The sequence below is a fragment of the Diabrotica virgifera genome, chromosome 10, assembly GCF_917563875.1.
Source record: "Diabrotica virgifera virgifera chromosome 10, PGI_DIABVI_V3a".
Classification (NCBI taxonomy): domain Eukaryota; kingdom Metazoa; phylum Arthropoda; class Insecta; order Coleoptera; family Chrysomelidae; genus Diabrotica; species Diabrotica virgifera.
In genome coordinates, this window is record NC_065452.1 from 79,013,175 (window position 1) to 79,039,844 (window position 26,670).

General features: G+C 34.1%; 1 protein-coding gene and 2 long non-coding RNA genes across 3 annotated transcripts in view; 1 reads left to right on the forward strand and 2 right to left on the reverse strand.

The window, feature by feature from the left end:
* The window catches only part of LOC114343637 (KICSTOR complex protein SZT2), a 997,370-nt gene that overhangs the window by 448,951 nt on the left and 521,749 nt on the right, over positions 1-26,670 (forward strand). The window lies entirely within an intron of this gene.
* Positions 10,709-13,196, reverse strand: LOC126878730 (uncharacterized). Its single transcript, XR_007695751.1, has 2 exons — positions 12,432-13,196; positions 10,709-11,774 (listed from the first exon to the last, which is right to left on the reverse strand). It is a non-coding gene; the product is annotated as an uncharacterized LOC126878730 (long non-coding RNA).
* LOC126878729 (uncharacterized) lies at positions 20,754-22,889 on the reverse strand. The gene is made up of 2 exons (XR_007695750.1): positions 22,476-22,889; positions 20,754-21,819 (listed from the first exon to the last, which is right to left on the reverse strand). It is a non-coding gene; the product is annotated as an uncharacterized LOC126878729 (long non-coding RNA).

Consider the following 26,670-nt stretch of genomic DNA (forward strand, 5'->3'; position numbering starts at 1 on the left):
CAACTGCGTTCGGTTTTTCAGCTACCGATATTTATATTGCAGTTTGTAATGGGAGGGGGTGGGAATTAGCTCAATCTGTTCCGTATCTTGTATAAAAAAAGCAACTTATAAGATGTACTGTTTGAAGGAGCTTATGCTTTAAATATTGAATATATATTTATATAGTTTTGTATAATTTCATTTTTACACAAACAATATGTGACCAAATAAGCATTGTGATAACCGCGGAATGGTTCTGAAAATAACTTGTTAATAAAGAAATAAAGCTAAAATATATTTTTTACTTTTATTATTCGCTCATTAAAAAATTTTCATATAAAAAGAATACATTTGATAAAGCGCAACATGTTACATTGTTGATATGGTAAAAACATTTTGGTTGAGACTTCTTTAAAGGTGGATGTTCATCTAATTCAAAGACTGGAACTGAAGTGTACTGTTTTAAAAAATTACACTTTTCCCTTCCTTTAGCATAAATCATCTCGGCCTTACTGGATAGATCTTGAAAAATATCGACAAACTTGTGCAACGGGGTCCATCCGCTAGACCAATCAATGTGATGGTGGTTATTTATTAAAAAAGTTGCTTGTTTATGCAATTCTGGAGGCATCAAATTTAATGCAAATGGTGGTTTAAAAACGTAGTGGCTGACATGTAGCCCATCGTAGCAAGCAAACTCCTTCACTGCAAATTTGTTGCGTCCAATTTTAAACCCCTGTATATCTACTACAAGTCGCATAATGTGAGATTTTGGAATTTTTTTATTACAATTTTTTGTTGCTCATAGAAGGCTATGTTAGCTTTCAAAACTGATAATGCGTGTAAAAATTGCTGAAGTCTATTCGCATACTCGCTAGCCATGATAATTAATGAGATCAGAGTGTTGGTCCGTATTTATACTGAAGTTATTATGCCTGTCTCACAATTTTTGTTAGTGGATTATACCAAAATTCTTTTTCATGCAAGATTAGGCAATAAGCTGAGGTGTTGTTGCCAGTACTTTTACTAGTTTCAAATTCTATTCTAAGAACAACTGAACCGGACTGAAGCACTTCTTTTTGTCTGGAGCAATCAATATGGACCAAAGGAGAATTTTCTTTAAATTCAAGTGGTGTATAAATGGGTTGGCTTGGGTGTATATGGTAATAGCTTTCTTGGAAGTTAGCAAACATCTCATACAATGTAGCGAATCGGTTTGTATCAAAGTCCAAGTGTAAATCACTGTAGGGATAGCGCTCTGAATTTAAAAACACTCGAATGTTTGTGAGATTGTTATGATCAAACTTGCTCATGTCTTTTAATAATGTTCCTTTTCTTTCATTTTGGAATGCTACAATTATGTGTTTAGGACTTTCCAATTTTGTTGAGGTTTTCACACTCCAAGTGTGTCTAGTACTATCATTTAAGGTGGGATATTCAATTAATTCCCAGCTTCTAAATTTAATTGGAAGTTCTGTATTGTTACGAACTAACTTATTTAGTCTTACTTGCTGTTCCACGTTAATTGATACGTGTGGCACATTCCACAATATTTTGGAAAGAGTAATTTTGGGCTTTTCTGATTCATCTTTGGCGATAACAGCATCCAAATCATCTTTATCTTCTTTATCGCGAATTAGAACCAACTCTTGACGCATATTAACAATAATTTTACGGAAATCTTAAAAAAATCCAGACCATAATTTAAGGGGTATACATACGGTGACCATATGTACTTATTTAAGTAGGACAGTACTTATTTTTAAATATTGTCCTAATGTACTTTAAAACCTTTCTAAGGACACGCGAATGTACTTATTTTTTCTAAAAAATGAATCGTTTTATCTTTTACTACTTTTAAACAAATTTCTTTGTATACTGTTCCAGGTATTGCAGCTTTTGGGTCTTGATGGTTTCCAATATTTCCATTCTTTTGTTGACTCTTCTCCTGACTTCTATTATTCGTTGTTTGTTACAGGCTCGGTCCATGCTATCTTCAGGTACCTTCACCCACAGTTCAAATGCTTCCAACTTTTTAGTAGCCGACGCGTTAATTGACCATGCTTCTATCCTGTAAAGTAGAGTCGAGAAAATATAACACCTTGCCAGCCTAACTCTCAAGTCTTAATTATTTCAGTTCTCTTACACAAACTACCTTTCTCATTTTATTGAAGTTGGTTCTTGCCTCCTCTATTCGAACTTTGATTTATTTGGAGTAATCGTTTGTGTGATTAATTATTGTGCCAAGATAGTTGTAGTTTTCAACTTGTTTTAAAGTTTTACCTTTAAATTGTCAGGCTTTTATCATTATTTTGGGTTTTTGATAGCCTCATAAATTTAGTTTTCTTGATGTTTACTGATAATCCATATTGTTCTCCATACTCAACTATCTTGTTCATTAGCTTTTGGAGGTCTTGGAGGTTGTCCGCTATTATGATAGTGTCGTCCGCATATCTAATGTTGTTAATTGGCGTTCCATTTAGGTACCTTTATTCCTGCTGTTTCTCCCTCAAAAACTTTTTTCATAATTTCTTCAGAGTATGCATTTAATAGTAGTAGTGACAATACAAACCCCTGTCGCACTCCTCTTTTAATTTCGAACTCTTCTGATGTGTGTTCGTTAATGCATATGTGTGCCTGCTGTTTATAATATAGATTTGTTATAATTCAAAGGTCATTGTATTGTAATTGTTTTGCTTTGAGTCCATTAGCTCTTTGTGGCAGACTTTATCGAAAGCCTTGTTGTAATCTATGAAACGGACGTACATATCCTGGTTCACATCCAAGCATCTCTGGATTAGTAGTGTAAATCCAAAGTGGGTTTCTTCAATATCCATATCAAGTGTTTGGTAAATGCGTATATGAATGATCTTTAAAAACATTTTAAGTGTGTGAGACATCAGGATTATGGTGCGGTGGTCGCACACAAAACTTCACTGCGCAAGTGAAACATTTTTACACAAAATGTGTAACCTACCTAGAAAACTGGAGTACAAATTTTCATGAATTTAAACTATTTAAAAGCATAGATCTAAAGCGGGCTCCACATTCTCGGCGAAGTTACTTCGCCAAAGTTGACCGAAGTTCGAAGTACCCTCTCTACACACTCGTTCTACTTCGCGAGGAAGTGCGATACCGACAAAGAGCGGTGCGATACCGACAAAGATCCCTTTGACCAGACCAACAGAGAATGGAAGTAGAACGAAGTGAGGCAAAGTTACACAAGGTGGCCGTCTACACTCTCGTACTTGTTGAACCTCGATCGACTTCGGCGAGAGTGTGGAGCTCGCATAAGAAGTGAAATAACATGAAACGATGTTTGTTATTCTCTCGAAGCTTTTAAATTGTATATCAAGGCAACCATGTTAAACGAAGATCAACTCTTTGACGAACTGGGAATTTTGAAAGACGTGCCTACAAGTGAAAAAATTGCTGAGTGGAACAGAGAAGAAAAAAATAGTCAGGATCGATGGCTTAAAGTTTTTAAGTGTGTAGATCAATTCAAACTGAAAAACTTACAAATATTATGCGAATTTATTTTTGGTCTTACGAGTACTAGTGCGGATATCGAGCATTTATTTTCTGTAATAAATAATTATTATTGGACGTCGGAAAAGTTACAAATGTCCATATCCACTCTCAAGGCAGCGATGCTGGTGTACGCAAATTTTGATGAGACTTGTATGAAATGTTTCGTTTACTTCAGTCGAAGCCGGACCTTCTTAAATTAATTTTAAGTTCAGAAAAATATGAATGATGCAAAAAACCGGAAGAAGATGAGGCTATTCCAGGTCCCTCATCTAAAAACTCTTAATTACAGGCTTGCAACTTTTCAAAGTTAATGTAATGTGTTATGTTTAGTTTAATTGATATAATTTTTTATGTCTAGCTACATAGTTTATTTATTTTTAATGCCAAAAAGTTATATTTGTCCAATAACAAGATACATTTTGCGTTTTTAATACACTTTTGTTTTTTGTACTTATTTTTCTTTAAAAAGATATGGTCACCGTAGGTATACATAGTGTGACCAACTAGCCCGAAAAATCCGGGACATGGCCCGAATTACGAAGTCGTGTCCCGGCGTCCCGGACCAGGCTTCCGGGCCATCCGAATTTTCAATGTTTTGGTAAAATTCTATTTTGAAATTTTGAATATTCTTCTAGAATTCATATCAAACTGAATTGGTAGGACGAAAAAAAGTCAACAATTTCGAGAGTGTAATATTACGATCAATGTTTGGGGTGAGGCTCATAGATAAAAAAACAAATAAATGGATTAGAAACAAAACCAAAGTAAAAGACGCAGGAGAACATGCTGCCAAATTAAAATAGAGCTTTGCAGGACACAATGCCCGACTGAAGGATAAAAGATGGAATCATGAAATACAACAATGGAGACCGTGGTTAGGAAGCAGAAGCAAAGGAAGGCCACAAATGAGATGGGCTGATGACATAAAGAACTTTGGAGGACACAACTGGAAACACGTGGCGTAAAATAGACAACACTGGATTTAATTGAGGGAGACCTATGTCCAAAGTTGGATTTCTGAAGGCTGATGAAGAAGAAGAATATTAATACCACATCCAAAACGCTGTATATCGTGGTATTTGGTATTATAGTTCTACAAAAACTCAAACTTTGAACTTTTTTTTCGTTTCTGTATCTTAATTATCGTCATTATCATTACAACCAATTATTGTGGCTTAACCCCATTAAAAATATCATTGTCAACATAAAAATGTTTAATAAATAAAATGATGATATTATGAAAGTTCTATATTATAAAGAATGTCCCGATTTTCATTGAAAAGTCCCGGATTTCAGGTATTTTTTTCAGCCGTGTCCCGAATTTGACTAAATAGGAGTTGGTCACACTAGGTATACATACATTGAAATTACCCTTATTATCCAACAAAAGCTTGTCGTTAGATTTTGGGCACCATCCAGAGTTTTGCATAAGCTTACTTTCGTTTTCACTTAGAGAGAGGTAGTTTTTTATTGTAGATGTTAGACCAACATTTCGTACGGAATCAATTATTATACCGTTTAACTCAAATCTCATTTCTCGAAATAAATAGGCTATGGCATTATTAATGAATTCAAATTTTGTAGGAGGGGTATTTTTGTCCGTCGTGATGTTACCTTCTATGTAATGTCGGTAAAGTCAGCAGCACCACTTCATAAGACCAAATTCAGACTATATTTTATTGCTAATTTATTGCTAATTTATTACGCAAAGGAAAAATATATTGCTGTAGCCGTTTCCGAGAAACAGTGGGTGCTGCTAGCTTTACGGTAAAGCTAGCAGCACCCACTCTATATCTCGGCAATGAAAAGTAGTACAGGGATCATTTTAACGGCATATTTTATTGCTATTTAATTGCTCTTGATTGGTATATTAACCAATCCTAAAAAGCTACCCCATCATCCCCTAGCGTAAAGCTCACCCCCAAAAAGATGATGAAAATTGAAAATTCAACCCCAAGGAATTAATTGCTAATTTATTGCTAATTTATTACGGAAAGAAAAAATTTATTGCTGTAGCCGTTTCCGAGAAACAGTGGGTGCTGCTAGCTTTACGGTAAAGCTAGCAGCACCAACTCTATATCTCGGCAATGAAAAGGAGTACAGGGATCATTTTAACGGCATATTTTATTGCTATTTAATTGCTCTTGATTGGTATATTAACCAATCCTAAAAAGCTACCCATCATCCCCTAGCGTAAAACTCACCCCCAAAAAGATGATGAAAATCGAAAATTCAACCCCAAGGAATTAATTGCTAATTGATTGCTAATTTATTACGGAAAGAAAAAATTTATTGCTGTAACCGTTTCCGAGAAACAGTGGGTGCTGCTAGCTTTACGGTAAAGCTAGCAGCACCCACTCTATATCTCGGCCATGAAAAGGAGTACAGGGATCATTTTAACTACATATTTTATTGCTATTTAATTGCTCTTGATTGGTATATTAACCAATCCTGAAAAGCTACCCCATCATCCCCTAGCGTAAAACTCACCCCCAAAAAGATTATGAAAATCGAAAATTCAACCCCAAGGAATTAATTGCAATTTATTGCTAATTTATTACGGAAATAAAAAATTTATTGCTGTAGCCGTTTCCGAAAAACAGTGGGTGCTGCCAACTTTACGGTAAAGCTAGCAGCACCCACTCTATATCTCGGCCATGAAAAGGAGTACAGTAAACACAACATAGGAAGAATGACAGAAAATAGAATAGTGCGAATAGCAAGAGACAAATCGCCAAATGGAACAAGATCATTGGGACGATCGAGGAAAAGATGGTCAGACAACGTTAATTGAGGCTAAAAACCGAAGTAAAACAGACATTGAGCCTATTTATAAAGTAAAAAGAAGAAGAAAATTCCGTCTGTTCCTTGCGCTTTATTGTTTTTAGTTTCTTTACTATTTGAAGTACTTCTTCATAGCCCGGATTTTAAATTTGCTGCTCCGCCGTATTATATTGTCTCGTTTTCATCATTTTCATTGTCTGCATTAGGTTTTCCTCGAAGTATTCTTTTATTATAATTTTTTGGTTCTCTGTTAGTAGTTCTTTGTCGCTGTCTTTGGATACCGCTAATTTTTGGCTAAACGACTGTGTGCTTTCTTTTATTCTTTTGTAGAATTTACTGCTTTCGTGTCTGTTGTTAAGCTCTAGGATTTCCTGTACTTGTTTTTTCAAAGCCTCTCTTTTTTTCTTCTGTATATTTCTAGTCGCTTGTATTCTCGTTTCGTTATAAATTTCTCTGACATTTCTTGTTTTTCTTTGAAGTTGGTTAAGCCTAGCTTGCTTTTTTTCCGCTACTGCAGTTCTGAATTCATCATCATTTTATTCCACGTTTCTTTGCCTTTTGGCTTTTACGACAGTTTCTTCTGAAGATTCCATTATTATTGTTTTTATTAATTATTGTATATTCCTCCTCTACAGTTACCTTCCTCTCTGATTCCGTTGAGTTTAATTTAGAGAGCATTTTGGTATTCTTGTCTTTATTTTTCTTTCTTTATTCTTGTATTTTTATAGGTCCATTATCAAAACTGAAATAAACGGCTAAGCTTAATAACTCAGTAATAAATCAAACTAAGACATAATATCTCCGTCCGGCGTCCGTGAATCATAAAATGCGATCATTAAAATTTTATTTTTAAAAACGCTGATTTGAAGTTTGTATATCTTTATTGATTAAAAATCGATATTTACTATAAAATAGCACTGGACGAGGTAGACTATACGTATTACCATTTTTTGGACAGTAAAGTTTTTTTTATAGTTCTATGCCTTTTATCAATTCTCCTCCTTCCGAGAAACAATCGGTAGACGGGTATGTAATACCTTGTAGCAAGTATGAAGCTAAAATATTTTTTGTTTTTTTTTGGAAAAGGGTAGAGCAATAAATTGCATTATTCACCTTTCTACTGACTGCACCATTGATTAATAGAAACCCTATATCAACTGGTCTTAATTACTAAATACATAATTTTTGCATAATGGAACGTTGTATATGCGGTATCAGTAGCCAGCGAGACCTGAGAATACATACTACATTAATACTACTGAGTTAGTAATCACCAATCATCTATAATAAAAATATTTGTCATTATTTAATAGTTGTCATTATTATTAATTTTATAATATACTATACCAGGAGTTCTCAATCTGTGGTACATGTACCACTGGTGGTACATTTCATTAGGTGCGGTGGTACACAAAACGCGAAACTACAGCCAAAATCCAGCATATTTGTAGTTAATTAAATTACCTACCTCCATAGATACGTCAGTTAGGTGGTACCAAAAATAATTATAAGCATTTTGGTGGTACATGGCTCAAAAACATTGAAAACCACTGTACTATACTATATAATACTATTATGTAAACAGTAAACACATGCAAGTTGCAACAATAAATTGTTTCTTGGCATAAAACTTCAGAAATAAATTATGGTAGGGGAGCCCAAGCGGGGGTTTTTGCAGTTACTCGAGCGCGTCAGATTATCATATGGGAAGAAACCTTGTACCCTGTAAATGTACCTGTACCATATATTGGCTCTTAATACAGGGTAGCTCGTAAAGGGGGGGGGGGGGCGAAAAAAAATCTATCCATAGAAAAACTCCAAATCATCAGATTAAGATAAGGTAAGTTAAGTACATGCAAAATGATTGTTGGAAATGAAAAATTAAATAAAAAATGGAAAGTCACCACTAAAATGGAAAACTTTACTTAAATTTTTTGGTTTTAGGACCTACTTTTCACAACCCAGTAGATCGCCAAAGCGCTCGAGTGACTGCACATTTAGCATACTTTCCTCCCCTACTATTAGTAGGTAATTAATACCTCGCATTTCACTTTTCAGGCTTTGTAGTTTTGACCGATATCTCGACTTTTGGAGTGAATTTTTTGCTAGGGTGAGGATTAATAGGGTACTTTTACTAATATAATATATGCCGCTAAGATGAGCCCTATAATAGTCCTTGTCATTGTCGACAATAGTCGAGATATACCTATGATTGTTTTTACCGTAAAGTTGGCATAACTATCGCTTCTTAGAAATGGATACAGCAATAAATTTTTTCTTTCCGTAATAACTTAGCAACTAATTCCGTGGGGTTGAATATTCTAGTTTCATCATTTTTTCGGGGGTGAATTTTGCGCTAGGGTATGATAGGGTAGTTTTTCGGGATTGGTTAATGTATAACAAGAGCAATTAATTAGCAATAAAATATGCCGCTAAGATGGGTCTTGTACCCTTTCCCTTACCGAGATATAGCTTGGGTGCTGCTAGCTTTAGTGCTTCTAGCTTTACTACACCCACTGTTTCTCGGAAACGGCTACAGCAATATTTTTTTCTTTTCGTAATAAATTAGCAATAAATTAACAATTAATTCCTTGGGGTTAAATTTTCAATTTTAAGCATTTTTTCGGGGGTGAGTTTTGCGCTAGGGGATGATGGGGTAGTTTTTCCGGATTGGTTAATTTACCAATCAAGAGCAATTAATTAGCAATAAAATATGCCGTTAAAATGATCCCTGTACTCCTTTTCATGGCCGAGATATAGAGTGGGTGCTGCTAGCTTTACCGTAAAGCTAGCAGCACCCACTGTTTCTCGGAAACGGCTACAGCAATAATTTTTTTATTTCCGTAATAAATTAGCAATAAATTAGCAATTAATTCCTTGGGGTTGAATTTTCGATTTTCATAATCTTTTTGGGGGTGAGTTTTACGCTAGGGGATGATGGGGTAGCTTTTCAGGATTGGTTAATATACCAATCAAGAGCAATTAAATAGCAATAAAATATGCCGTTAAAATGATCCCTGTACTCCTTTTCATTGCCGAGATATAGAGTGGGTGCTGCTAGCTTTATCGTAAAGCTAGCAGCTCCCACTGTTTCTCGGAAACGGCTACAGCAATAAATTTTTTCTTTGCGTAATAAATTAGCAATAAATTAGCAATAAAATATAGTCTTCGTCTGAATTTGGTCTTATGAAGTGGTGCTGTTGACTTTACCGACATTTCTATGTATAAGTGGCTATTGCATGGTAAAGTATATGCATCAAGGTCCTGTATAGCAATACGTATTTCGTCATTATAGTTTAGATTTGCTGCGTTGTATGGGGCGTATGGATGAAACTGGTAGTTTTCTATTGTTGTATCATTGAAAGGCTCACCGGTAACGTGTAAAATTTCCATTATATCAATACATGCAAGCCTAAACTTTTTATAAACTGGCGATTTTGAGGTGTTAACAACGCCGTGGTTATTTTATAACTACCTAGTTTTTTGTTTTGATGTCTTTTATACTTTGACACTGCTTGTGATATATCGTAAAAGTGTTTAACCATATTTATTCAGATTTTCTTAAATATAGTCGGATAGTAATAACTTCGTTTCTAAAATCGATTAAATTACCGTCCTGGTCAAGAACTTTGACTGTAATGTTGTTGATAGTTTTGATGGTTACGGGGTAATAAAGTATTGTTATAGGTTGTTCAGTGATTTTATACCCGTTGGGAACCGTAGGGAAAAAATTGTGAATATAGTGCACTGGCTGACCATTTAAGTAAGATCCTACAGCAATATTGCAATCAATACAAATTGTGTTTACTTTTAAAATGTTAATCACTCTTGATGATGTGTGTAAATGATTTGCTTCAAGTTTCTCTTTTTCGAATCCCAATAAACTACCCACTGAATTCTGTACACTAAAATCAACCCAGTCAGTGCTTTTAAAAGAAACTGTTGAGGTCTTCGGTTCTGCGGTTATGTGAAGTGTAGTGTAACAAAATACTACTTTGCAGTAGTATTTGTAGAACTAGAATGCTAAGGTGAAATGAGTAAGTGGGTGAGGAACTGATAATAGAAGTATGGGGAGACAGAGGCAAACTAAATAGAATTGGCTAGCAAGAGATGCAAAAGAACAGCTTGACACTCAAGGATGGTACGGCTCATTTGCATGCCTGTCGAAGAACAGTAGCTCAACCTAAAGAGAGATGATGACTAGAAAAGGGAAATCTTAAGATAAAAATATATGTTCAGAAAATAAATTAGATAAATATAATAATATAATAAAAATAGAAGAATATAGAAGATAAATAAAATAGACTGAATTATGGGCGCCAGAAGTTGGAATGGACCAAACTTCCAGGTATCTTACACTGCTGTTAAATAGTAAATATATTAAATTCAAAAATGGAAAAAAAAATAATTGATATGCAAAACAAATAAATATTTATTAAATATAACTACCTAGATTATTGACAACCTCTGAGTTATGACAAGTGAAACTATGTAACTCTAAAATGACAATTTGACTCAATTACCTATCTTAGTATAAATATATAAGAATATGCGTATAAAACTATAGTTACATTAGTACTGGAGTAGCTCTTATATGGAGCGTACCCCCAACTTACATATAGTAGGTTAAATAACAACCTTCACCAAATAATTGTACGATTATAATACGTACAACGTCAAATCCTATAGAAATATGAATAATAAAAATACCTCAATAATATAAATAATAAATATATATAACTCACAATGAGTTGACGGGCAACAAGCTCCTAAGTGAACCAACAAAGTCCTGGATGCAAGAGATCCTTTTGCTGACTCGTGGTTCTGAATAATTAACAAGTGAAACTAAAAGCTATCCTGAGGGGATAGGGATTAGGGAGTGAATTTAATTTAATTACAAATGAATTTAAGTTAAGTAAACAAAATTTTGAATTTAAATTACATAAAAAAAACAAGCTAATGATATTAAAATATATATAGTTATATGCAAAATATGGGAAACAAGTCTAATAATGGTGATAAAAAAATAAATGTAAGGAACTACTGTATAGGAAAAGGTTATTTGGGCCCAAATTATCCTCTTTTACAAAGAGACATACAGGTGTGGGAGCGCTATTGAATTATGTGTATGTTAATTACTTAAATGTTCTGGATATTATAAAAAAAAAATAAGTGTATAAGTGTACTGGTATAGGTAGATAACTATTGCACTGTTAAATATAAAAAGTTCCCGAAACAAACCCGATTGACCAAATATTGTCCCCACAAGTGTTCCTTGCTACTTCTCAGTAACGTCTTCGATCCCTAGTTAGGCACAGAATGGTGCTACACAGCTAACAGTAACATGGCAGTTCTCCAAAATGCAGCATAATGAAGTAAAAGAAAATTACATGGCTTTTAGAACTTGTCCCCTGGATGACTTGGTCGTAAAGCGGTCCCTCTCAGGTGGTAGGAGTAGTTAAAGATTTTTCCCCAAGTGGCTAAAAAAAATAGAATCCCGGTTTTACTTCATTGTAATAATGTAGGGAAGAGTCAGAGAAGAAAACAAAAATCAGGAAGTTTTTTATTTAGAATAAAGAAGAATCAGAAAAAGCTATCTCATTAGAAGGAAAAAACAATCTTCCACTAGACTGTTTGGTGACCTTGTCATAATATTGGCATATAAAATGGCCTTGACTCGATAATATGTAGACAAGTAAATCTCAAATTTAAATGCTGAATATATTTATTTTGGAAATATCTATTCATAAAAAATAGTATAGTTATTAAATGATATGAAATAATGCCAAGGTAGTGTACAAATTTATGAAAATACCAAATATCGGAACAGAATCGGTGGATATGATGTACGGAATTTACTATGTTTCAGAACTTCATGATTATAATATACAAAATTGGAGTTGGGTAATATGTGATGTAACATAACCCCACAAATTACGAGAGATGATAATTTTATCAGATATTTATGACAAAATGCTTTCCCTCTGAGTGGATATTACAGACAATGAAATAGTTAAAAGATACTAGCCTTAATTAATAAGCTCACTGCAAGATTTAATAGTAATTTTTTTAAAGACGTCAAATTAGACAAACAAAAAAATATGGCGTTATATAGCGTGTAAAAAAAAATTATTTACCAGATAGCCACAATTCACTGCTGGAAATATTCAATTATTGTTTCTTCAGCCCACTAAACACATATATAATAAACTCGGATAATTTAACTTGTCAAAATAATACTATGACTTGAAACATAAGATTGAAATATTCGCCGCTCTACTTGAATAGGCTATCTGCCACTCGAGTTGAACGCCCTGACCAAAGTGGCATATTTTCCGTGCAACGAGGACGATGTCACAATACAGTTAATTTGGTTGCCGCTAGGAGTACACCAGGTATACAAATATACAGGTCTGCTAATCTATAGGTTTGTTATGACGTCAGAGAAAGACGAAATATTTACTAGTTATTGTTTTAAGTATAATTTAATAACAGAACATTATTAAAATTTAAATAAAATAACAATAAAGATCATTAGAAGTTAACGAAATGTTATAATCCCCTCCTACTAGGAGAAATAAAAAATTTTACGCAAAAAAATTTTTTTTTTCCTAAAATTCAAATTATCATAACCAAGTGGTAATAATCTATTATTATACGGTGATCCGCAAGATTACAAGTAACCACAAATTAAGGATCAAGGGAAAGAAGTATAATCACTACACCAAAACTATGAATCGCAAAAGATGACTTGAAGTCATATTAAAATGTCAGCGACATTTTGTCTGAAAGCCAAAACATAAGCTAAATAATATACTAAAGTTCGTAATGACAAATAAATGTCGAACTGGCACTAAATCCAAAATTGAACTATCCATGGACATCAAATTTAAAAAGGGTATATCCAAAGACGAACAACCAGGCAAAGGTATGAGCCAATTCGCACCATAACCCAAATAAATATTCTAAAGTAAGACAAAAGAAATCAAAACTAAAATCAGTGAAGAATCGAACACTTAATTAAAAATTGAACTACCAATGGACACCAGATTCATAATAGCATATCCAGAGAAGAACAATCCGGAATATTTATGGAACAATTCTCACCAGTGCCAAATAATACAACTAGTAAGCATATCAAAGTTATCCAAAAACTCATTAATCAAAATAAATGTGGAATCGGACTCTTAATCCAAAGTCGGACTATCAATGGACACCAGATTCATAAAGCATATCCATAGAAGGACGACCAGGAAGATTTATGGACCAATTCACACCAATACTAAATCACATAAATTAATTAGGCCTATGTACAACCACAACCGGTAATACGAGCCTATACAACCAAATAAACAAAATAAGTGAGGACTCGGACGCTTTATCCAAAATCGGACTATCAATGGACACCAGATTTATAGGAGCATATCCAAAGAAGAACGATCAGGAAGATTTGTGTACCAATTCTCACTAATACTAAATAAACTAAATTAGGTCCATCGACTCAAGTAAGTCGTTGACTAACTAAAATTGGTCCGTGCTGTTGTTCACTAGCTATAGCTATAGCTGATAACGTACCAATTGTAATAATAAAATCTAAATGGTGAACTTACAAGTTCTATGACACCATAACAAATGATAGAAAAAAAATATGACGAGAACGAGCAACCAATTTTGAATAAAACTGTAGATTCATACGTTCTCGCATACATAAAATTATCCAGGAAATATTCCTGAATCTCAACAACAAAACTAATGCCTCAGGAAAGAAGAGGGAATCTACTAAAATAAGCAATTCATTTGTCCAAACACCTCAAATACTAAAAGGAACCTACTACCTATGAAGTACGGGACATAATATAAACTAAATATTCCCTATCAAATGCTAAAAAATGTAACTGGAATAATTACACAAGGATGGTCAGGACATGTGGCCAACATTTCCTGACCAGAAATATTTTGATGAATAAACATCTGCGTACTCTGCTATGAAAACATAGGTTACGAAATCGGATAGCAGTGATCAGTTGCTGAATTTCGAACCCACGCATTCACTAGGTTACCTAGGAACCCAAATTACAGAGCATTAGCAGACTAGTTCTTAAGAAGAAATCCATACATACATCAGAATTCCAAACTAATTCCAGAATCATACTCAGGGCATAAGGATATGAATTATTATAAAGTATTTAAGATATCTGTGACAAATGTTGATAAAGTAAACCAATATCAAATTAAGAACCACCCCATCTTTCCAATATGACAAATCTCATAACCAGATAATAAAAGATACAACACACAACCTGAGATAAGTAGTGTATAATATTGTTAGTTCCATAGTTCCATACCAAATATCAATATTAAACCAACGTACTTGTATGAGCCTACATATTCAAATATATAAATATACAATAATCAACAACCCTTGTATGCTAAGGGGTGAGGTGCGCACTCTAAAAAATACAAGTAGGTTCTTATTAACTAGGTGATCCAACTGACAGGGTTAGTAATTAATAAGGTTGGTTCATAATAATTAAAGTGCAGCATTAATAATGAAAAAAAATGATAAGCTCATACATAAGAGTACTACATAAATAATTAACCTAATGATTCATACATTGGAAGTCATCTAACAACCATGCCAAAAGATAAAAATTGAGCTATGTACCTGCTCTATCTGGTGAATAAAATACTAAACTAAAATACTGAATCTTAATAAGGATCGAGCTAAAGACAAATAGAGGAAGAGGTTAGCTCAAACAACCCTATAAAGTTAATCTTCTTCCGAAGATGAATCAACCTCATCCATGGTGTTATCAGGCAGTAAATCCTTTATGTGAAATTGTCCAATTCGTTTGTTAGTCGAATTGTCCTTCAATTCATATACTAAAGGAGATATTACCTTCACAACCGTACAGGGAATATATTTCTGGCAAAATTTTGCCGAAATAGCATCACCCTTATTAGACTTCACAAAGTTTCGCTTCAACACTTTATCTCCAACGAAGAATCGCAGATCTCTTTTCCTCAGGTTATACTGCTGCTGGTTCCTGAGATAGGAAGTTTTTAACTTCTTCCGAATGTCAGAAAAAATTTGAGGTAGAGTCTGGAGATCATCTAAGCGATGAAGGTTATCGGATATCTGAGGTAGATTTGTGGAAGTGTCTGAAATTGCACCAAAATAGTCACCAGATAAAGCAACATGTCTACCAAAATTGAGATATGCAGGAGAACATTGGGTAACCTCATGGACAGAGGTCCTTATGGCTTGAGCTATGGAATGGATATATTGATCCCAAGCTCTGTGATCTGGGAATGTATAGGACCTTAGGGCGGTGACGATACTGCGATTCACTCTCTCAGTATGATTGGCTTGAGGATGGTAGGCAGCATTATAGAAGGTCTTCTGAACCTTATATTTAGTTAGAAGGTCTTTAAAAGCCTTCGAAACAAACTGAGGACCATTGTCACATGACACAATTTGGGGAACACCAAACAACAAAAAGACTTGTTCCTCTAAATATTTCAAAATTGCTGGAGTTGTGGCCTGACGAAGAGGGCAAACTAAAGGAAATTTGGTGAAATAATCCACAACTACCAAGCAATAAGTATTACCCTTATAACTACGAGGATAAGGTCCAATGAGATCCAACGAGATCATCTGCCAAGGAAAATTAATATTCCTAAAGGAACCCATGAGTCCAGCTTGTGGTAAATTACTGAGTTTACAAGTGGCACAAACTATACATTTAGAGATATACCTTTTTATAGATTGGCGCATGCCAGGCCAATAATATAATTCGGCAATTCGATTAAAAGTTTTATAAAAACCAAAATGTCCAGCAGTAACTTCATCATGAAACATACGTAAGATGTTCTCCCTATTTGGCGTAGGTACAACTATTTTCCAATCTGACATATTGGATAAGGCCTCCATAGGACTTGAGATATGTTTGTAGAGTATATTGTTCTCTACCTTAAAATCAGGATAATTTGGTGGGTCTTGATCAATCATATTCTGATACCACTCGTCAGGAGTTAAGGTGGACAAATCTAAGACATTAAGATCATGGACACGGGAAAGAGCATCAGCAACCACTACACCGTTGGCCTTTCGATGAACAATTTTATATGAATAGGCAGCCAGTTTGCATATCCATCGGGAAAGTCTCTGAGATGGGTTTTTCATACTATGAAGCCATAACAAGGAACTATGGTCCGTAATTATAGTGAAATTACGACCCTCTAAATAATAACGGAATGCTTCTAACCCATGTATGATAGCTAAGAGTTCTTTGTCCGTGGTGGAATAGTTTTTCTGTGCCTTATTCAATTTCTTACTCGTGTAAGCTATGGGATGTTCCGAGCCATCTTTCAACTGGAACAATACGCCACCAGAAGCAGTATTAGAGCAGTCAGTCATCAAATAAAAATGCTCATTAAAATTAGGTGACATCATGACTGGTGCGCTAGTTAAAGCATCTTTAACGCGCCTAAAAGCTTCATCGGCCTCAGGAGTCCAAGTAATGGTCTGCCCCTTTTTCCTGTTCTTCAAAAGATCAGTAAGAGGTGACAACAAAGTAGAGTATGAAGGTACAAACCGGCGATAATATCCACACATTCCCAATATCCTACGGACTTGGGTGGTGGTCTTAGGTATAGGAAAATTCTTAATAGCAACTATTTTCTCAGGATCAGTCCTTAGACCCTGATTATCAACAACATAACCCAAAAACTTAAGACTAGGACGACAAAACTGACACTTATCCAGATTAATTGTTAGATTAGCTTCCTTAAGACGTAAAAACAATTTATCTAAAATTTCCATATGAAGGGAAAAATCAGGAGTGACTACTAAAATATCGTCCAAATAATAGAAAACATAGGGCTCTAACTGTGGACCAATGACTAAATCCATCAGACGACACATTGTCTGAGGAGCAGAAACAAGACCGAAAGGCATGGTGACAAACTGGAATAATCCTTTACCACTGACAGCAAAAGCAGTATACTTCTTGCTCTCTTCACTCAGTGGGATCTGTAAGAAGGCCTTAGACAAATCTATCGAAGAGATGTATTTGGCATTCTGAAGTTTGCTCAAAATCACATCAATTCGGGGAATTGGATAAGCATCCCTGTTAGTGGTGATACTGTTTAGTTTTCGACCATCAAAGCAGATCCTGAAGGATCCATCCTTCTTCTTTGTTAACCAGAGTGGGGAACAATAGGACGACGTTGAATGTTCTATGATATTTAAAGCAAGCATCGAATCTACTTCTTTTTCTAAATCTGCCTGCCAGGCTTGAGGTATGGGATACTGATATAATCTGAAAGGAGTAGGATTTCCCACCTCAATAGTGTGAGATATTAATGAAGTACGACCTAGTTTGTCATTTGAAGAAATAGTAGTAAACTGAGAGATCATATTCTCCAATTGCCTTTGTTCAGAACTAGATAAACTGGAAAAATCATGAACAGCACTAAGGGTAGACAGATTAAATTCAGATATGGAAAAAGAAAAATCAGAACAACTTAAGGTGCTATTAAAAGCATTGAAGAAGTCCATACCTAAAATTATAGAATTCTGTACAGAAGGAATAACATAAAATGTAATTTTCCTACATAAATTTGCCACTGTGATTTCAATTTGGAGTTTGCCTGTAATAGATTGGACTGTACCATCTGCAGTAGATACTTGCAAAGATGAAATGGGCCTAATGGGAATATTAGCATTTTTCAATAAATTTAATGAATGTGCTCCTATCAATGAAATATTAGAGCCACTATCTAATAAAGCTAAACACGATTGTCCTAAAATTTGAATAGGTAGATATGACCTATTATCATTTTGTTTCCTAACTAATAAAGAGTTAATATCTAAATCTAAAATATTTGGTTGGATACAACCATTATATGGAACTACTTCACCATCAAAATTATTATTATACTTAACACTACCAATTAAAGAAGAATTTGTGGCTTTGCAACCCTGTGAATCATGTGCGTTCAACGTATCATGACTAAAACTTAATTTCTGGACTGATTTTGATTTGTGGTGTGTGCTTGTTTCTTGAATGATACTCTCTTCCCTTTCCGACTGGAAGATGGGTTTGAGTTGCTGGGTGTGCTTGGGCCAGCAGTCTCGTTTTCTGATGGGGTTTGATTCCCTGATTGGGTGTTGGACGGAGAAACGCTCAGGGGACGGACCTCCGACATTTCGTTTCCCGAACACTTAAAACAATCTTTTGAGAGTATTTTCCCTACCGCAACCGTGGCAGAAAATACGAGTTTGTGGGATACCACAATCATTGAACTTATGATTAGACTGGTGACAATTCCAGCAAACAACAGAACTAAAAACAGAAACATTATGTTCATGGCCCTTATTTTGCCAAGAACGTTGTCTATAGGAAGTTGGCTGAGAAGAGGAATTAGAAGAGGGTCGAGATGAAGATGAAGGCTGAGAAGACCAGGATAACGTTTCCTCCAAACGTTTGCACTTTACAGTGAGATCATCAATACTCTGGATGTCCATAAGAGCTAACTGTTGATGGTAAAAAGGCAATAAACATTTTAAGATGATTTTTATTTTGGACAAATCAGATAAAGGAGTATCTAAACGGCTACACATGCCTAATATAGTATTAATGAACATAGTGACAGACTCTCCTGGTTTCTGCTTACGGTTTTTGATTTCATCCAAGAGATCATCCTGGTATGAGTAAGGAAGAAAATCTGACCTCAACTTGCGAACGAGATCAGACCAGCAAGACAAATTACCCCTATTATTCATGAACCAGGTGAAAGCAGGACCGGTAAACAATTCGGCTGAAGCCGCAAACAAATTTTCCTCGGAGACCCCTCTAGATACACGAAGACACTCAACCTTTTCTAAAAATGAAATCACATCCGTGTGCTGTTTTTCACCTGAAAATGAAACACCCCATTTGTGTACTTGAACGGGTTTGGAGTATGTGAAACTAGGAACGACACTTACTGGAGCATTAGGAGTAGATGTGGCTATGGGGTTAACCTTAGAATCAAGCTCACCCTCCAATGTAAGGATTTTAAGAGAAACATACTTTTTAAAAGGTTCCTGCTCTTCCGTAGTACAATGTAACAAGTGTACACGGCCAGAAATATGAGTTAGACGAGATATTAATCGAGCATATTCAGTGTCTTGTACAGTTCCCCTAAACTTCTCTATTTTCTTAGACAAGCTATCCAACGTTTGGGATATTCCTTTCCGTTGGTCCTCAAAAGGGATATGTACAGCCGAAAGTTGGGTGAAACTCCTATTGCCTGCTTCTTGCTTCAAAGCACCCCGCAGAAGATTGCGTTTTCTATCGACGGTTGCTGACTCCTCTGGTACTACGTCCCTAATTTTCAACTCATAGTCCAATTCGTTCACCAGAAGATGTTCAACTTTAAAAGCACACATGATGAAAGCAAAAATTATTGACAAGCAATCCAAAAGTCAGAAATACGAAATATACTTAAGTTTGTACGCAAAATATATAGGTACGGAGAAAATATTAGCAACACACCAACAAAATCAAAAATGGCCAGCAAAATATATATATATCAAATAAATACAGTAAATAAGGTATAATCAAGTAAATATAGTACCTAAATATTGGAAAAAAAATTTTAGTTATTATACTTGTACCCAAAAAAAATGTAAGTATTAACGATCAACTGTACATACAAATACACCACTGGCTGAAGGAGTAAAATTTGCAATAATATAATATATATGTTAGTTACTTATACTTCGTTTCAAATTCAACCTAGAATGTAAGCTGTATGACAAACTATAAAAGAGGTTTCAAAATCTCAACTAATTAATAGATACAGCAGAGACAGTATACCTGTTAAGTATTAATAAGTAATTAAAAACAAAATAAATCAGAACAGAATGTATAAAAGATATCAGAAGGGAATAATATAAATAAAAGAAAAAAAATGAACTAAAAGAACTACTGTCTTAGAACCTATAAAAGGTTGGCACCAAGTTGGGCTGCCGATGTAACAAAATACTACTTTGCAGTAGTATTTGTAGAACTAGAATGCTAAGGTGAAATGAGTAAGTGGGTGAGGAACTGATAATAGAAGTATGGGGAGACAGAGGCAAACTAAATAGAATTGGCTAGCAAGAGATGCAAAAGAACAGCTTGACACTCAAGGATGGGTACGGCTCATTTGCATGCCTGTCGAAGAACAGTAGCTCAACCTAAAGAGAGATGATGACTAGAAAAGGGAAATCTTAAGATAAAAATATATGTTCAGAAAATAAATTAGATAAATATAATAATATAATAAAAATAGAAGAATATAGAAGATAAATAAAATAGACTGAATTATGGGCGCCAGAAGTTGGAATGGACCAAACTTCCAGGTATCTTACACTGCTGTTAAATAGTAAATATATTAAATTCAAAAATGGAAAAAAAAAATTGATATGCAAAACAAATAAATATTTATTAAATATAACTACCTAGATTATTGACAACCTCTGAGTTATGACAAGTGAAACTATGTAACTCTAAAATGACAATTTGACTCAATTACCTATCTTAGTATAAATATATAAGAATATGCGTATAAAACTATAGTTACATTAGTACTGGAGTAGCTCTTATATGGAGCGTACCCCCAACTTACATATAGTAGGTTAAATAACAACCTTCACCAAATAATTGTACGATTATAATACGTACAACGTCAAATCCTATAGAAATATGAATAATAAAAATACCTCAATAATATAAATAATAAATATATATAACTCACAATGAGTTGACGGGCAACAAGCTCCTAAGTGAACCAACAAAGTCCTGGATGCAAGAGATCCTTTTGCTGACTCGTGGTTCTGAATAATTAACAAGTGAAACTAAAAGCTATCCTGAGGGGATAGGGATTAGGGAGTGAATTTAATTTAATTACAAATGAATTTAAGTTAAGTAAACAAAATTTTGAATTTAAATTACATAAAAAAAACAAGCTAATGATATTAAAATATATATAGTTATATGCAAAATATGGGAAACAAGTCTAATAATGGTGATAAAAAAATAAATGTAAGGAACTACTGTATAGGAAAAGGTTATTTGGGCCCAAATTATCCTCTTTTACAAAGAGACATACAGGTGTGGGAGCGCTATTGAATTATGTGTATGTTAATTACTTAAATGTTCTGGATATTATAAAAAAAAAATAAGTGTATAAGTGTACTGGTATAGGTAGATAACTATTGCACTGTTAAATATAAAAAGTTCCCGAAACAAACCCGATTGACCTGATATTGTCCCCACAAGTGTTCCTTGCTACTTCTCAGTAACGTCTTCGATCCCTAGTTAGGCACAGAATGGTGCTACACAGCTAACAGTAACATGGCAGTTCTCCAAAATGCAGCATAATGAAGTAAAAGAAAATTACATGGCTTTTAGAACTTGTCCCCTGGATGACTTGGTCGTAAAGCGGTCCCTCTCAGGTGGTAGGAGTAGTTAAAGATTTTTCCCCAAGTGGCTAAAAAAAATAGAATCCCGGTTTTACTTCATTGTAATAATGTAGGGAAGAGTCAGAGAAGAAAACAAAAATCAGGAAGTTTTTTATTTAGAATAAAGAAGAATCAGAAAAAGCTATCTCATTGGAAGGAAAAAACAATCTTCCACTAGACTGTTTGGTGACCTTGTCATAATATTGGCATATAAAATGGCCTTGACTCGATAATATGTAGACAAGTAAATCTCAAATTTAAATGCTGAATATATTTATTTTGGAAATATCTATTCATAAAAAATAGTATAGTTATTAAATGATATGAAATAATGCCAAGGTAGTGTACAAATTTATGAAAATACCAAATATCGGAACAGAATCGGTGGATATGATGTACGGAATTTACTATGTTTCAGAACTTCATGATTATAATATACAAAATTGGAGTTGGGTAATATGTGATGTAACATAACCCCACAAATTACGAGAGATGATAATTTTATCAGATATTTATGACAAAATGCTTTCCCTCTGAGTGGATATTACAGACAATGAAATAGTTAAAAGATACTAGCCTTAATTAATAAGCTCACTGCAAGATTTAATAGTAATTTTTTTAAAGACGTCAAATTAGACAAACAAAAAAATATGGCGTTATATAGCGTGTAAAAAAAATTATTTACCAGATAGCCACAATTCACTGCTGGAAATATTCAATTATTGTTTCTTCAGCCCACTAAACACATATATAATAAACTCGGATAATTTAACTTGTCAAAATAATACTATGACTTGAAACATAAGATTGAAATATTCGCCGCTCTACTTGAATAGGCTATCTGCCACTCGAGTTGAACGCCCTGACCAAAGTGGCATATTTTCCCTGCAACGAGGACGATGTCACAATACAGTTAATTTGGTTGCCGCTAGGAGTACACCAGGTATACAAATATACAGGTCTGCTAATCTATAGGTTTGTTATGACGTCAGAGAAAGACGAAATATTTACTAGTTATTGTTTTAAGTATAATTTAATAACAGAACATTATTAAAATTTAAATAAAATAACAATAAAGATCATTAGAAGTTAACGAAATGTTATAGTAGTACCTCCAATATCAAACATTTTGCTTTTGATGATTTGTATAATTTCATTAATTTCATATGCACCAGTTGGAATTACATACTTATATTCACTATGTTTTCCCCATACAAGTACGTTGTTGGTTTCGTTAATATTTGAAATAGAATTAAATGTATTGAAGTTAGCTACTCCGATTTCATACGCTGCATTCTCATCCAGATATATCCAATATATGTTTAATGGTTAACATACAAATGAAGCAATTGTTTTATTTATAGTAGCTATATAAAAATTTTAGACAAAATTGTCCGCATTGGTAAGAGTTGAATTTTTGATTAGCAGCATAATTGTACTTAATAAATACATCACCATTACTTTTAAAATACCTTACAAGTTCTGCAGGTGGGGGTAAGTTACCGTAACTATCGTAATAAACAACATTATTCTTTTGTTTTATATATGCAGTCCAATGAGTACCATCACCACTTGAACTATCCAAATTTACAACTCCAGATTCACACGACCTTATATTTTTTGGTAAAGCATCACGCATAAAGACACCGCGATAAAAAGGAATGTGTAGTATTTTTGCATACTTCATAATATCAATGTTGGTCATACTTTTTTGTGGTAACTTTACTGGTAGTTTTTTTAATGAGGTGTCAAGTAAAACCCCATTATTTTTTTACATTTATTTTTACATTTATTTTTACGTTTTTTATCCCATATCCTTTATACGGGCGTAAATAAAATCCTTTACCCGTTTTTGAATTTTGCTCCATAGCCAAGTTATGTCTTTGCTGTTCTGCCAGTTGTTGACGATCCGCTTTAGCTTTATTCACTGCGCTTGCAATTGATGCTGCACCTCCCCCAACAGCTCCCAATGCCCCTAGTAAGGGTAACAAAAAAGGTAAAAAACCACCTTTCTTGGGAACTAGAATAGTGCGTTTCTTTTTTTTCAGTGCACCTCCCTTTTTTGACTTTTTTGAGAGTCCCATACCCAGTTTACGTTTACCTTTCATTACTGTTGTTACAAACCAAGCTGCTACCTTTTCGCCTAGCTTAGCGTCTTTGGATTTTACCCGTTCCCACGCTTTATTCTCTAAAATTTTATCTGCTTCGTGTCTTTCACTCAAATTTTTATGTTGAGAATATGCAATATCGTGCTCCTTACAAGCGCTGTCTAAGGCGTTAACTCCTCTATCCCCTCGATCTAATCTTTCCTGTAACCGAGTGCTAGGTCCACAAAACCTATAACCAGGTAAGTGTGCTTCGAATGGTAGTTTGTTAATTAGACGGTTGACTATTCCCTTTCCCACTCGTTGACGTCTTTTAATCCTCGAACGCCTGACCATTATGCTATTTATATGCCTAATGCACCCTATTTATACTTTCAGTAGCAGGTTGAGTGTATTCTAATGAAGATCGTTCAGCAAAGAAATCGTTTACCTATTCAAAATCATGATAACAAAGATAAACTTCAAACAGGAAAACATGGTTGTTTGTTTGGTGGGGACTCGAAAAGAGGACTTATTGTTGGATCCAGTGGCTCAGAAAAATCGAACGCCATGTTATCTTTAATTGATCATCCTAATGGGTTAAGATTTGAAAATATTTATGTGTATTCTAAAAGTTTACATCAACCAAAATATGCATATTTGCGAAATTTAATTAGTCCTATAAAAGAAATAGGCTATGAGGAATATAAGAATGCAGAAGACATTATCGCTCCCGAAGCTATAAAGGATAATTCTATAATTATATTTGACGATGTTGGTTCTTGCAATCAAAAGATTATTCAAAGTTACTACTGCTTTGGTCGCCATAAATCTACAGACTCCTTTTATTTATGTCAGACTTATTCAGCAATTCCAAAACAACTTATTAGAGACAATGCAAATTTTTTAATAATTTTTAAACAAGATATGACAAATTTAAAACATATATATGATGATCATGTGAATATTGACATGTCCTTTCAAGATTTTAAAAATATGTGTTCTCACTGTTGGAAAGATAAATTTGGTTTTTTAACCATTGACAAAGACTGTTCATTATCATCGGGTCGGTATAGGAAAGGCTTTGATGCATATATTACTATATAAACTCATAGTTTGTTTAAACTTTATTTAGTTATAATGAATCCTGAAATAACTAAACAACTAATTAAAGGTAGAAAAGTCGTAAAAGAAAAATATAAACGTTTAAAAAGTCGTATTACTAATTCTCAAATTGAATTGGAAAAAAGCTATGCTCCTCTTACAAAGCCTATCAAAGAATTGGTTACTGCGTTTAAGCAGCCTTCTATTAAAAAAGAAATCTCAGACAGTCCCATTCCCACTTCTAAGTTACCTCCCATTAAAAGAGATCCAACAACTTTTAGACGATTAGCATTTTTGTCACCACAAGATAGATCTCAACTAGATAGCACCCGTCTGGAGCCAACTCAATTTACCACAAATGAAACAACATATGAATCCAGAAATAGAGAAGGTGAATTACCTGACAGAACGCTTCAAGATCAATTTATAGATCAATTTACAGATGATACTGTTTCAGAATATTATCAGGCAGTTAACAATCCTAATCTTTTTCGTGATTATTTGGAACATTTTACATCACCGCTTCCAAGAGATTATATTGAAGGTATGGTGCGTGATTTAGAAGACAAATATGATCACATCTTGGGAATCTTTCACAATCCTTGAGAAGAAAAATTTTATATCGGTGATTCAGAAGTTGTTTTTAATGGGGCTGATATAAAAATAAAAGGAGTGAATTACCCCGGAACTACGGGTCTCTATGAATTACTATTTTTAAAAAATCCCATTACATATAAAACAGAAGATGTTAATAATTATGTTGATATTATTAGGAAGACCAATGCTTACCGTAGAGATAATAGAGGGGATTTACCAGTTCGTAGATTTCCTAACGATATACTAGACAAATATTTAGACATTGTCAGACCGGTTCTGAATAACCCTACACGTTCTAGATCTGGCTCCGTACCATCATCATTATTAACAGGTGTGCTTACGCGGGTATGTCCAAATGCGGCGGAAACATGACTCTTATGTCGTATGACACCAATCCCATACAGTACAAATATTTCGATAATTTTAACAAGATTGTCAAAAGATTAGAACTACTATTATCTTCTCAAGTTGCTGGTAATACCGGACACAATAACGAGATTGTCTCAATTTTAGAAGAATTAAGAGAAAGGGGGATTATTGCATAAATATGCAACAAATTTTAAATATTATTCAGTGTTAAATATGCCTCTTAACAAGTTCAATCAACACTACCTTACTTCCCAAACCTGTAATGATGATGAACTTGTCTCAGAACAACAATCACAATTTTATATTTGTCAGCCTGCAGATTTTCAAAGCGTGTGCATAATTATGATTCGGGGGGCATAAAGATCTTAATGTTAACAAAGACTACTTTGTATTGGAAAATAAAAGTATTGGTTATACAATGCCTGTAAGTGGAATAGTAAAAGACATTGTATGTTATCCAGATCAGCTAAAACTAAGATACCAGATGCACTCCAACATTATATATGAGTTAGTTGACGGCAATGGTATTACAAAAAATTATGTCATTGCATTTCCCTTATTGAAAGCCAAAGCATCAGATGAAATTTATATTCAATTTACGTTACATTGCCCACTAGTTAAAACTGGATAAGATGCCAATAAAAATGCTGTATATTTTTGCTAATTAGGAGTACTGCAAAACACAAATAAATAAATATGGATATTTTGCCGTTTAATAAAAAACAA